The sequence below is a fragment of the Mauremys mutica genome, chromosome 9 (assembly GCF_020497125.1).
Source record: "Mauremys mutica isolate MM-2020 ecotype Southern chromosome 9, ASM2049712v1, whole genome shotgun sequence".
Taxonomy (NCBI): domain Eukaryota; kingdom Metazoa; phylum Chordata; order Testudines; family Geoemydidae; genus Mauremys; species Mauremys mutica.
Window position 1 is genome coordinate 72481542 of NC_059080.1, and position 14733 is coordinate 72496274.

Sequence of the window (14733 nt, forward strand, 5' to 3'; positions counted from 1 at the left end):
GGCAGAGGCTCGTGCCGTGGCCCCGGAGGTCGTTTGGACCTACAAGCAAGCAAGTTGTTCTGGCAGGAGCCTGGAGAAGGCGTCCTACACTGGCTGGTTTGAGCCTGGGACAGTGCCGGGAAAACCGTTGTGCTTCTCCGGTATGAGCAGCAACAGCTGGGTGTTCTGACACAGGATTTACAGTTTAAAAGAAGCCAAGCAGGGAAAGTAAAAGAACAGCATGAGTTAATCGAAGACAGCTCATTTTTTTCTTTTTGGCCCCGGTCAAGGACATATTGCTCACAGCTCAGACTAATGAGAGCTGAAAAACCGCCCAAAAAAGCTAATGAAAGCTGCAAAATCCTGCCAGGCACTAATGGAATGTGTTAGCTGTCTCCTTTCACAGGTATGGAAGAGCTGCCCAAAGATTCTAGCAGCCCTGCCATTTTTGCAACCAGGAGACTGACTGCCTGGACCCATGATTTTTATTGCAAAAGACCCCTTCATATCAGGAGAATTTTCCTACTGATGATTGGCCTAATTTTTTTTTAGTTTTATTGTGCTTTTAAACAGCAGCAATAAAGGACAAGGTAACGTGCTGGCTAATTTCTCCCTTGTCCGCTGCAGCCCCCACGTTCTGACTATTTCCCCCGTAGAAGCTGAACCACGACGGTGGTGAAAAAGGAGAAAAAACACTCACAGTATTGACATTGCCAAAGTCCAGAAATTCCTGCCTAAAAAGACATTGGGAACTGATCCTGGTGAAGAGACAAAGAATTGTACACTGGCAGGAAGAAATTTGGGACTCCTGCTGAGAAATGTGATATTAATTGGATTTTGGGATTTATTTTACAGGCTGTGCCCTGTGTTTTGGATAAAATTTTTAGCATATATTGCCCTCTCTAATTGGATTGTAATGATATTACCCCCCCCCCCATTACTAATCCCAGTTTTTTAGAGTTTAATTGTTTGTTGTTTTTAAAGTTTTGAGAAAACTCAGCCAAAAGGTTTGTTGAGTATTCTCAAGGGGGGAGTTGTGGGTTGTTTTGGCATAAATTTAGGTAATTTGGGAGGATGGCTTTGAATTTATGTGACCCTAAGTATTTTTATGTAAAGTGTTTTTGTTAGCCTTACTAGATTTTTGTAAATTTTGTGTTATGTGCTGATTGTTGGTTGTTGTAGATTGCTTGATATTGGATGTAGCCTATATTTAAAATAGATAGGTTGATTGCAGATGTTGTATTTAAAGTTATGCATGAAAATGTAGCCCCCACGGTGGGAAAGTATAGATAATTGTTTGTTGTAGAGACTAGAAGGGTGGGGGCTGGTTAAGAAGTACACCCTCCTAGCTAAATTGATAGTGGGATAAGTTAGTGTTTATGAAAGGAACGGTTTAGCAAGAGGAAAAAAGGATCGGGCCCAGACGGCGGGCAACAGACTACAAGCTTGGAAAACTGGTTGATAACCTTGAGGGTGTAGTTGAGAAAAGGTATTTAACTACAAGCGAGTAATGTTAGGCAGAGTAAAAAGTTAACTCTGTGGTTGCTGGAGGGAATAACAGTTGAATTTTGTAAAGATGCTAAAGAGTAACGTTTTTTGGTATTTTTGAAATGTTTGTAAATAAATTTAGGCAAAGAAATTAGTTTGCAATTGTTTGGCCATGAATATTTTGTTGCATTAGTTGAAGATTGTATATTGTGCTATGTAATTGTAATTGTATTAGGCTAAGGGCATATAAGTGGTGATGTTTTTTTTTAGTGTTAAAAAGTAGAAGTTAATAGTAAGAACCCTTAAGCTGTGAATAGCTTTGAATTTAGAAGTAAACCAGGATGCAATTGTATTATTGTAAATGATTTAATGGATGATGTAATTTTTTTTTGCTTGATAGTAATAAGGGTATTTGTATATTGTATGTAATGATTGCTTGCCCAGTAGGGGTAGTTTTGTTTTTGTTTTTTAGATATTTAAGAGAATTGATGTTAGCTGTATAGTATTTGATGTACCATGCATTTATTGATAGAGTTGAAATTTATGTTTTGTGTTTTATGTTTTGTTTGTTTCTGGCCAGAATTATTGTTGTGTTGTTAAGATTTTTATGTGGTTTATGTTGTGTTTTTTCTAGGACCCCCCCCTCCCTCAGTGTCAGTTTGATCACCTGACATATGAGGGATGAATTGGTAATAGAAATTTGTCACAATTTGGTGTGCAATAGAGAATGGGGGAATCCTGCAGAATTTACACCATTTTTTGTTGTTGTATTTTGATGTTTTATGTTTTGTTTTGTTTGATGTTGTTGGTGTTGTATGTTATGAATTGCATGGTTATAGGTGAGCCCTGTAGCATAAGATATATTATTTTTTTTTGTTTTGTTTTGCATGCCTTTTGCTATAAGGTTTGGAGTAGTTTTTTGGATGTTTTTAATTTTTTTGTGTTTAAGAATAGGGGGGAGATGTCCGGTTGCATCTTCCCTATGCTGCCTTGGTGGAAAATTACAGCAGCGTGGTCACAAGAACAGAGGGATGAGATAAAGTTGTTATGAGAAAGTAGGGAACTGCCAGAGCGAGGCAAATGCCAGGTGGCCTAACTGGGATCAGATAAGTTGCATGGGAAATGGGAATTTAGTAAGCAAGGTGGATTCCGGCGAAGTGGGTCCGGCCTTGGCTGATTTTGGCGCAGAGTGCCATAAATACTACGGCCTTTGCTTGCCCCATGTTGCTGCAGTGGAAGCCCTTATTGGAAATCTGCTTTGTGGCTGTTTGCACATTGACAGAACCCTCCTGGCCCCTTGGGCCACTTGCATCACCTGGAGGGGGGATGTGATAGGTGAGAGCAGGGCACTGCGGAAGATATTGTTACGGTTTAGTTAGGCAGCTGGTGTTTAAATTTGCTTTTAGTTTTGCTGTGTAATAGATTGTAGTAATGTGATGCTATGAGCTGGGAATATTTTGCTGTGCCTTCCCTTTTTTATTATGAGAAGAGGGGGGAAGTGTGGGATTGTTGTGCATGAGAGTGTGGGAAACTGATATGCAAGTTTCTAGGATGAGGCTAGTTCTTATCTGCTGGTAGGCAGTAATAGGATAATAAATTAAAAAGCTGTCTAGGATGATGTTACCCAATGAAGTTACAGTTGCTGCCTGTGTGTATTTTATTAACCAATTAGCAATTGCTTGATTGCTTGCTTTAAGTGTATAAAGATGTATGCTGGAGAGAATTAAAATGACTTTGCTTTCAATCATATTGATGGTCGAGCTCTGTCCACGCACGCCTGCGCTGCAACACTGTGGGATACCGCCCGGAGGCCAATACCGTCGATCAGCGGCCACACTAACCCTAATCCGATATGGTAATACCGATACTAGCGTTACTCCTCTCGTTAGGGAGGAGTACAGAAACCGGTTTAAAGAGCCATTAAAATCGATATAAGGTGCCTCCTAGTGTGGACGGTTGTGGCGTTAAATCGGTTTTACACTCCTAAAACCGATTTAAACGCCTAGTGTAGACCAGGCTTAGTCCTCACCATGCCACAAAGGGGAGCAGGAAGGAATAAAGACCACTACGTGCATCAGAGCAGAGACTCCATACTTCCCCTCACAAATAAATGGTCTGGAGGAATTGGGGAGTGCCATAGCTGTGCCCCACTACACACCAGCTAGTGGAAATGGTCAGGCACCAACAGATGTACCCTGAAAAGGAGTGAAGTGACTTAATAACCACTTGTCTTCAAAGCAACAGGGGAAGAGGAGAGGGATTATGCCTCTGAGTTACAGTTCCTTCCTGGAGTTCTTCCCGGGTGGTAAAGCTACACACTACCCTTTACAAAGGGCTCAGTGAGCCTAAAGCAGGAGTCTCAAATACGTGGCCCGCAGAGTTATTTCCTGCAGCCGCCAAGCTCCCCTCACCCGCCGCCGCCCCCAGCACGCCGCGTCCCCAGTCCTCTGCCTATCTCCAGGCGCTTCCCTGTTTGGCGGCGCTTAGTGCTTTCCAGGAGGGAGGGGGAAGAGCGGGGAACCGCGTGCTCAGGGGAGGAGGCGGGGCAGGGGAAGGGGTTGCAATAGGGGCAGGGAGGGGGTGGAGTTGGGGTGAGGACTTTGGGGCAGGGGTTGGAATGGGGGCGGGGAAGGGGTGGGAAGAGGCAGGGCAGGGGCAGGGCCTCATGGAAGGGGTGGAGTGAGGGCAGGGCCGGGGGCAGAGGGTGGGGCTTTTGTATCTATATGAAAAGGTGTCAGTGATGCGGCCCTTGGGCCAATGTACTAGTCCTCATGTGGCCTTCGTGGTGATTTGAGTTTGAGATCCCTGGCTTAAAGGCTCAGTTTATCCCTATATTAAAATTCATTGGGTCAGATCCTCAACTGATGTAAATCAGTGTAGCTCCATTTATGCTGATTTACATCAGCTGAGGGTCTGGCCCATACACAAGAGAGAAGAGAACTAATTGCATGAAAAGTCTAAGTCAATAGAGATCTACTGAATGATTATGGTAATGAAAATAGTGAGGGATACAAGAATGAAAAAAAATGCAACATATTACACCATTTGTCTAAGGTTGTAGAAAATAGCGTATGATTGACATTATAATCGATTGTTTCAAAAATAATATGTCATCATGTCACTAAAGATTGCCCATAAGTGTGAATCTGTGAAGGCTGAATATGGAAACCTAGTTTTTTTATTTCCTGATCTCAAGTGCTTAACTGTGCAGCTTTTCCATAGATTTTGTATGGAATCCACATAGTGATATTAATGGCCTAAATTTCAAAAATAAAGAGTAATTTTCAGCGCCTCAGGTTTTGAGTGAACAGTTTGAAACACCTTAAAAGGCCTGGTCTTCAGAAATGCTCAGCACCTGCTCTCTCACAATCAAGCCCTAAAACTATCTCAGATTGCCCAAAGATTGAGGCACCCCAAACCACTAGTCATTGAAAAAGTAGTCTTGATTTATCTATATGGGGTTATATATTCACTAAACATTATATCAAATTTTCTAAATACTGATACTGTACATAGTCATTTTTTTCTTTTTTGACAGGAATGAATGTTGTGTATTTTAAAATATTTTATTTACTTATTTATTATTTAATATAATTTTTATTTAATATTTAAATATTTTTAAAATAATTTAAAACAAAAGTAACTTAAAGCAGTAACCTTTTTTTCAGTGGGACTTATATCCAGCAATGATACTCATCCTATTTACAATAGCAAAGAAACTGTGCACTCAACAACAGTAAGGATGTCCCCAGACAAATAAACTGAGAGAACAAAGTGATCTGAGTTAGTGCCAGACTTGCAACAACATCCATTACCTCTGGGTAAAAGGGAAATGCTTATTTTTACCCTGTATGAACTGGATTCTTTCTCACTTTTGCACTATTAACCTCCCTTCATGTTTATATTTAGTCCAGAATCTGTATGTAAATACAGCCACAAGCAGGAAAGGTCACTTGCAATACTTGTGTAAACTCTCAAATGCTGAACAGAGCTAGGATTGGACATTTGGCTGCTCTCCTCACTCATGACTCAGCACACCCTTGACCTATTACATTGTGCATGTATCTAAGTAGAATGTAGTACCTTAGAAGTCAGAAAAGCAGAGGACACTCTTTGCAACTGCAAAATTGTAAAGAAATTATAGCACAAGTGCCAACAGTTTATATGCAAAGCCATACATATTTCCCCCACCCAAACAAGATTGTGAGATCCACAAAGCATGATACCCCCACCCTGACTCCCTTCACCTGTGACTGGGTTTGGATGTGGCAGTAGCTTCTAAGAGCCAGTCGGAAGAGCTCAGAATCAGTTTTCAAATGCTCAGCACCCATAAGGGGTGCCAAATCATCAAAAGAGCTCAGCTCCCATTTAGACACATTAATAAGGACTAGATTTTTTAAAGTCCTCAGCACCTAGCAACTCCCTCTGTGAATCAAGGCTAGATTTTTAAGGGCTCCTCATCCAGTGTGCACCCAACATAGCAGTTTCATCTACTAGATAGGACCCATAAAGTCTCATGGGAGTTCTGCATGCAGGACTGTCAGGTGTCTGCCTATCTCACTTAACTCAGTGAGGGGAATGAGAAGCAACTTTTGTATGATGTTAACTGCCTTCTCGGGTGAATTAATAGTTTAATAAATATTGATGCCAGAAAGAACTATTATAATGATCTATTCTGACCTCCTGGGCCTTAGATTTCATCCAGTGATTCCTGCATCTAGCACTATAATTTAAAGCATATATTTTTGAAAGACATCCAGTCTTGATTTAAAGAGTATAGGTGTGACACTCTGTACCTTGGGGGAACCCCCATGTTCATCTTTATAAAATGATTGTGTGGTATCCAATGCAAAGTTTGCCATGTTGGGTGTCTTCAGAAGGCTCATGATGCACTGAGCATGATTGTTATAGTGATGTTATAGTAATTGTTACAGTAATGTTATAGTAAGGTTATAGGTTATAATTTCATGTATGTATTTATGAGGCTGAAAATATATCCTCATGGCTTAAAGCAAACCCATGCAAAAGCTCTCCAAGAACAGAGAGGCAGTTCACACCTCATCAGGGCATGGATGGGACAAACCCAGCCCAGCCTCACAGGAACAATGGATACTGGCTTAGGCAGCAACAAAAGAATCTGTTAGACTCTAGAGGGAGTCACCCCCCTTCCTTTGGTCAGTTTGGAACTGCGATGTGGTAATGCTCACCTGACTCTGATGGTGGGGGAGCAAAGCCAAGAGGAAAGAAAGGACATGATAAAAGGGAGAGACGTTTTGCCATGCTCTCTCCCTTCCACCTACATCTACAGACACCACCACCACCAAGCGACTGAAATGCTGATCAAAGGAGAGAACCTGACTGAAAAGTAACCAGCCAGCCTATGGTGAGACGCATCTAAATTTTTAAGGACATTGAAAGTGTTAAGATCAGCTTAGAATACATTTTGCTTTTATTTCATTTGACCAAATCTGACTTGTTATGTTTTAACTTATAATCACTTTAAATCTATCTTTACAGCTAATAAATCTGTTTGTTGATTCTACCTGAAGCAGTGTGTTCTGTTTGCAGTGTGTCAGAGGCTCCCCTTGGGATAACAAGCCTGGTACATATCAATTTCTTTGTTAAATTGACAAACTCATATAAGCTTGCAGTATCCAGTGGACATAACTGGACACTACAAGACCGAGGTTCCTAGGGTTGCATCTGGGACCGGAGATATTGGCTAGTGTCATTCGCTTGCAAGTAGCTGGTAGCAGCTTACACGCCAGACACTGTGCGTGAACAGCCCAGGAGTTGGGGTTCTCACAGCACAGCAAGGTAAGGCTGGCTCCCAGAGTCAAGGATTGGAGTGACCTAGCAGATCATTGGTCCAGACAACACCAGAGGGGAACATCACAATAAGTGATGGAGAATTTACCATATCCCCAGGTAACCAGTTCCAGTGGTTGATAATCTTTAATGTTAAAATTATAGAATATTGCACTTTTATAGCAACTTCCATCAAAGAACTCTGATTGTTTTATAAATAGTAACGAATTTGGCCTCACAACACCCCAGCTGGGTACCCTAAATAGTAATATCCCCATTTTACCAGGGCACAGAAAAGTTAAGGGCAACATTTACAAAGTGGCCTCCAATTCTGGGTGCTTTAATTTTTGGTTGCCCAGCCTGGAACACATTTAGTCTCGTTTTCAGGTTAACACCTCATTGACTTCAGTGGAAATGTAAAAATTCAGCACTTAGATAAATCATGCCTAAAGTGTCTTCACTTGCATGAAAGTGCATGAAATGTAGTGCAGAGACTTCTTTTGAAAATGTTGGGCTAAGTGAGTTGGCCACGGTCATGAAGGAAGTCTTTGGCAGAGTCAGGGCAAGAACACAGGTCTCCATGCTCCTCAACTACAACACTATCTTTCTTACTCTCTGGCTATTTTTCTCACCCTTTGCTGTTGTTATAGGATTCGTATGATGGATCTAGTTCCTGATGTTATTCTCTCCCTAGGAGCATGTAACATGGTTATTAGGGGAAGCAGAATATGGAACTAAGATCTGAGAACAGATTTTTTTTCTCCCATTGGATTCCAGTAAAGGAGAGCCTTACGGCTAATGAAATGTTTGTTGTGGAAATGGTTTTAGAAAATATTATTGGAGATGGCTATTTTTTCCAGATTGTACATGTGAGGTTTCCAGGATTCAGATCCTATGTCCCCCTCCCCAAATTTAAATCAGGACCACTGATTCAGAAAGTAATACCACATAGTAAGTGTCTCACAACTTCAGCCACCGCAGACAGACACGCAGACAGAGGCTGGCAGGCCCGAGAGATCACTGAATGCAAAGGGGTTAACGCTTGCCCCTGAGCGTGGGGAAAAGGAGGAAAATAACAGGAAACTGAGTAAGCTGCTCCTTCGCTGTCCGCGGGAGAGAGTTCCAGTGGCGGAGGGGAGATGCCTCCAGCCGTGATGCCGCTTTCGGGCAGGTTACCAGCCCTGCAGGCTGCACCCTCCCTCTGCCTGCCGGTAGCACAAAGAATGACCGCTAGTTACCCCGCTGCTGCAGCAGCGCTTCTCCCCCAGAGCCACAGACAAAGCGGTGCCGCCTCCCCACTCAGCTGAGCTGAGCTCCCTTCCCGGAACCTCCCTGTCTCCCGATGCGGCTCCGTGCCACGGATCCTGCCCCCTCGCCATGTCCCGGTGCCATTCAACCCCTCTGGTCCACGCTGCCGCTGGAGCAGCCTCCCCTGCAGCGCGCCGGCCCAGCCACACTCACCGCTCGGGGCCCGAGCCAGCTCTGCGGCTCGCAGGGCTTTATTCCCGGCTCTCGCCGAAACTTGCTGCTTTCCTCCAAGCCCCTGGCTTTGTTGCCGTCCTGCCTATCATCCTCAGCCCCGGCTCCGCTCAGCCTCCCCGCGCCAGCCCAGCCGGTTCCCTCCCCTTGGCCCGGGGGGTGCTGGACTGGGGCTTATTTTTGGTAGGAGGCTGCGGCTGATCGCTGCCCTTTTGCCCCCAGAACAGCTCGTCTTCCGCATGATCCTGTATCCATCCAGGGCAATTTCAGCTCTACACGCTCTCTCATGTGCCAATGATACCGGCTAATTCTGGTTTAGCGGAAGAGATTTGCAATCCTCTCACATGCACACTCTTGTGGTTGGATGAAGTTTATCGCTGCACAGGTTATCACTGGAAATTTACATCTAGCTCTGAGTTACAAGAGGTGACCCAATAAAAGCGGCTCGTAATCAAGATTTTATTGGCCGTTCAGTTTCACTTGGCTGTGTAACCCTCCCAGAAGCTGTGGCAGAGCACACATTTTCAAAGCACTCCAGGAGTAAGACTTGCAGGATTGGCAAGAAGCGCAGAGAGCAGAGGACAGGTTTGAAGTGTTTGTGGTAGCCAGTGTTACTAGATGTGCTCCAGCATTCTGTACCAGTTGGAGTTTCCTAAGCGCAGAAGTTTTCATGCCCAGCTCTGGCATGTATGGCTGTCATCCAGAGGCGATAAAGGCATGAATAACTGAGTCCAGGTCAACGTTTGTCAAGATGGCCAAGGTCTTGCAATGTTAGTTGGCCAAATAAAGCATTGAAATGATGCAGTATAAGATGAAAAAATGATGTGGGCAGTTTATTTTAATTTTAATTGTTTTCCTGGGGTTCAAATTAATATTTATTATCTAAAAAAATTTTAAGTGGATGTAGTGCTTGTGAAACATACCAGATTGGCAATCCAGGAAAGGGAAGTCTTCCATTTATCCACAAAATAGGTTCAGGAAGAGCAGCCAGCAGGGCTAGTTTATCCACACCTCCTCAACAATGTTTGCACAAGAGAGGCCTGTGGAGAGAGCAATGTCTCATAGACTCATAGACTTTAAGGTCAGAAGGGACCATTATGATCATCTAGTCTGACCTCCTGCACAATGCAGGCCACAGAATCCCACCCATCCACTTCTATAACAAGCCCCTAGCCTATGTCTGAGTTATCGAAGTCCCCAAATTGCGGTTTGAAGACCTCAAGCTGCAGAGAATCCTCCAGAAAGTGACCCGTGCCCCATGCTGCAGAGGAAGGCGAAAAACCTCCAGGGTCTCTGCCAAATGTCACCTTTATATCCAAATGGGCCTTGACCCCTCTGCTAATTGTCAGTTGTTCTGCGATTAAACATTTTAACAAGACTATCTGGAGTTATAATAGTTCATGATAACACACATTTTATTGGGGAAATTAAACTTCCTGCTTCAGGGCATAACCCAGTTTCTAATGATTAGAGATAAGAATGATACCTAATATTGGGGCAGATTATGGCTGAGCAATAGATATAGATATAGATATGCTGAATGGTATTGCTTCCTCTAGAAGCTGCAGGGTTCTTACACCTTCCTTTGAAGTATCTGATACTGTCACTGTTGTAGGTAGGATACTGAACTAGATGGACCTTAGGTCTAATCCAGTTTGACAATTCCTGTGTTCCTATGTTTTTTCAATTGGTTTCTAACTAAATGTAAAACCCAGAGGGGAGGGGAGGCAGCTCATTGTGGTGAAAAGAAGGTACAAATAAAGAGGAAAGAAAAATGGAACAGGAGAGGAGTAATCCACTGAGAATTCAGCAGAAGGAAACATGTACAGCAGATGAGTAATCTTTATTTTCCTCCCTCTCCAGAGGTAGAAGATGTTGACAGTGTACAGCTGTGGCTCATTGAGTAAATGTCAAAGAATAGCAACAATAGGTCAGATTCTCAGTTGCAGTCTGGCCCCTTTTAGCTGCTGTGGCAATGCAAATAGGTCAGAAAACAGTCCTAGTTCCCTTGTTGGGAATTTCCCCAGTGTGAGGGAGACCCCAGTTGCATAGAGCTGAAAGAACCAGTTGCCCTCGGTGTCTCCTGGAAGTGGGAGGGGGTATGGCCAGAGTGCCTCTGCTATTATTGTGATCCCCAACTGGCAGGTGGCTAGGTAAGTATAACTGGCCTTGGAATCAGGGAGCTGCAGCTGCCACCTTTGTGGTCCTGCTCTCAGCTCCGCACAGCTGGGGAAAGCTGGGAAACTTGCTCAAGTCATTCGGTCTTTTGTACGCCATTCTTTCTGATGCCTCCATACCTGCAAAGCATATGAAACTATCACACATAGTCTTTTGCTGGCTGATCAGATGCAGGTTCTAGAGGAGGAGGATGTGACAAAGCATCAGCCACATTACTTTCTCCTCGAATGTGTTCAATGGTAAAATCATATAGGTGGAATTCTCCATCCTTGGCAATGGATTCTATGTAGAATCAGAATAGATTTGTTAGATTTTAGCATGTGAGTTATACGGTTATGATCAGTCATTAGAATGTGGCTTTAGGAAGGGAAGGAGTAGTGTTTGCACAATATTTGCAATGAGACAGAAGTTTGAAAGAATGATAAATGGAGGGTGTAACTACTATGTAGGATCTTTTGATTTTGAGAAAACATATAACTTGGTTCCACTAAGCTGGTGGAGTATTGGAATGGGTGGCATGGGGACTTCAAGAAGTGGAGATGATAGAGGAGCTATAGCAAGGCTCAGCAGGTAGCAATGCATAGAATTTCTAAGTTTTGAGATGATGGTGGGATTGAGACAAGGCAGTGTACTAAATCCACTTCGTTCTTCCTCCTTATGAAGTCAATTAGAAGGAGAACCAAGCCTGAGGAGACAAAGAGAAAACTAATGTATGCTGACAATTTGGCCCTTTTGGATCACAGTAAGGAGGAAGTGGTGAATATAGTATCAGAGTAGGCATCTGTGTTTGAAGGCCAAGTTTTGAAGGTAAACACAAAGAAAACTGAAGTTATGCAAGTAGGAAAGGTGGAAGAAAAGCTGTTGATTGATGTTTCAGGAGAGAAGCAAAATCAGAAGAAAGAGTTTGTACTTGGGAAGTACACTTAGTGCCATCTGAGAGATCTGGATAATTGAAGAGGAGAAGCCAATGTGCATGGACAGCAGGGAAAAAGTGGCAGGAGTACTGTGGGACTGACAAGTAAGTAACAAACTGAAAGGAAAAGTGTATGCTACGTGTGTTTGTCCCTGCCTGCTCTATGGTTTGGAAACAGTCACTCTTATGGAGATGCAAGAAAAGGAGATACAGGTTTTAGACAATAATATATTGAGGAGCATGGCAGGCAAGAGGAGGGTGGACAGTGTGAATAGAAAAAGTTGGGGGAAGATGAACTTGGGACTCTCACTGATAGATAGTCTGGAAAGTGCACATTTGAGGTGGGCTGAACATGTGGAAAATACATGAAGAACAACCAACAGGGAAAGCATGGGAAGAACTGGACATCAAGAAAGGACATGGGGGATAAAGGATACAATGGAAAGACACTGTCAAGAGAAGTTTGAAGAGGAAGGGACTGGAACTCCAAGACCTGTGCACACGTGTTATGGATTAAAAGGAGTGAATAATCATGGGCACCTGTGACCCCATGTAAATGGGAAAAGGAGTTGAGAACTAAAGTGAATCAGTCATTAGAATAAATGTATGTCCCTAGAGGTACATGTGAAAATAGTCTATAGCCCACACATAGCCAAAGGCTGTTTTTTGCTTATTGACCAGCAACTGCATATACCAATGATTTTTTGATCTATTATTATGTATTTAGAGCAGAACTGCACATAAATCAGCAAGGCTATCATCAGCTACTACAAATGTTGGTGAATCCAGTTATGCTACACACAGTTCTTTGATTAAAGCACTTCTTAGCTCCCAAGAAACTGATTCTTTTTTAGAATTCCACTCTCACCCAATATCTTTCCTGATGTCAGAACAGCTCTGCTAGCTAATGTTTATATACTTCGGAATAAACTTCATAAGGAAGCCACAAATTCCCAGCATTTAAGGCACTAATTACATATTCTCCAGTCTTGGAGCCTTAAGAACAGTTTCCAATTTCTTTTGATCAGTCTAAGCACCATCTGAGGAGAAATAGGAGTGAATATATTTATTTCTGTCCAATTTTAATCCTGTTTTGAAAGCAATCAAAAATTTTCTCATTCTCCTTCTAGCTCCTCTGCATTAGCAGCAAAACCAACAACATCTGTATTCCAAACAGTACCATGTCATCTGCAAAGTACTGAATACACAGCTTTTTGGTAAGCCTGAGGAGCATTAGAAAGATCCAAAAAGAAATTTGGAAGATCTGTACTAACTACAGGGAGTGATAAAAGTCATCACATTCCTGGATTCAGTTAAAGATGTTTATTACATTTAGCCTTAAGCTCAGCAAAATCTTTTGAGCCTTATATAATGTGGAGCAACTTATAATTTATAGTTACAGGGTGATGTTCTCTAACACAGTGGTTCTCAACCAGGGGCCCCGGGGCCCCTAGGAGGCCTCAAGCAGGTTTTAGGGGGGCCTCCAAGCAGGACCAGCATTAGGCTCGCTGGGGCCCAGGGCAGAAAGCCAAAGTCCCACAGCATGGAGCTGAAGCCCAGGTCCCTGAGTCCCACCACCTGGGGCTGAACTGAAGCCTGAGCAATGTAGCTTTGTGGGGGACCCTGTGGCCTGGGGACCCAGGCAGTTCCCCTGCTTGCTACCCCCTACCGCCGGCCCTGGCTTTTATATGCAGAAAACCAGTTATTGTGACACAGGTGGGCCGTGGAGTTTTTGTAGGAGGTTGGGGGTGTGACATTCCCTTCTGGTGTTATCTGCTAAATCACTCCAATCCTTGACTCTGGGACTCAGCCTTACCCTGCTCTTCTGTGAGAACCCCCACTCCTGGGCTGTTCATGCACAGCCTCTGGCATGTAAGCGGCTCCTTGGATTGTGCAGCCGAATGACACTAGCCTATATCTCTGGTCGCAGACACGTCCCTAGGAACCTCAGTCTTGCAGTGTCCAGTTATGTCCACTGGGATACTGCAAGTTTATATGAGTTTGTCAATTTAACAAAGAAATTGATATGTACCAGGCTTGTTATCCCAAGGGGAACCTGTGACACACTGCAAACAGAACGCACTGCTTCAGGTAGAATAAACAAACAGATTTATTAACTACAAAGATAAATTTTAAGTGATTATAAATCAAAGCATAACAAGTCAGATTTGGTCAAATGAAATAAAAGCAAAATGTATTCTAAGCTGATCTTAACCCTTTCAATGTCCTTAAAAACTTAGATGCTTCTCACCACAGGCTGGCTAGTTGCTCTTCAGCCAGACTCTCCCATTTGATCAGCATTTCAGACACTTGCAGGGCCGCCCAGAGGATTCCGGGGGCCCGGGGTCTTCGGCGGCAGGGGGCCCTTCCGTTCTGGGACCCGCTGCCAAAGTGCCCCGAAGACCCGCGGCGGGAGCCCCCCGCCGCCGAATTACCGCCGAAGCGGGACCCGCCGCCGAAGCGCAGCCCGGTCTTCGGCGGTAATTCGGTGGCGGGGGGGGTCCCCGCCGCGGGCCTTCGGGGCACTTCGGCGGCGGGTTCCGGAACAGAAGAGGCCCCCCACCGCCGAAGACCGGGCTGCGCGGCGGCGGCGGTGGGTCCCGTCCCGCTCCCCCCCCCCGCCTCTTACCCGAGCGCGTCTCCGGCGGGGCCTGAGCTCCGTCCCGCTCAGAGCCGCGTGGTGAGGGGGCGGGGCTGTGAGCTCCACGCCGAGCGGAGGCAGCTGCCCCGCCCCCTCCCCACGCCGCTCTGAGCAGGGCGGGGCTCAGGCCCCGTTGGAGCTCCCAGCCCCGCCCCCTCACCACACGGCTCGGATCGGGGCGGGGCTCAGGGGCTCAGCCGGAGGCTCCAGGAGAGGGGCGGAGGCGGGAGCCTCCGCTCTTCTCTTG

At 44.5% G+C, this 14733-nt stretch overlaps 1 protein-coding gene across 1 annotated transcript in view; it reads right to left on the bottom strand.

Moving 5' to 3' along the window:
- The window catches only part of SLC16A14 (solute carrier family 16 member 14), a 42892-nt gene extending 33875 nt beyond the window's left edge, over positions 1-9017 (bottom strand). Inside the window, exon 1 of the mRNA XM_045031308.1 lies at positions 8737-9017. The gene's annotated coding sequence lies outside the window, so the exon portion shown is untranslated. The remainder of the gene's footprint in view (positions 1-8736) is intronic.
- Between the last annotated feature and the right edge of the window lie 5716 nt (positions 9018-14733).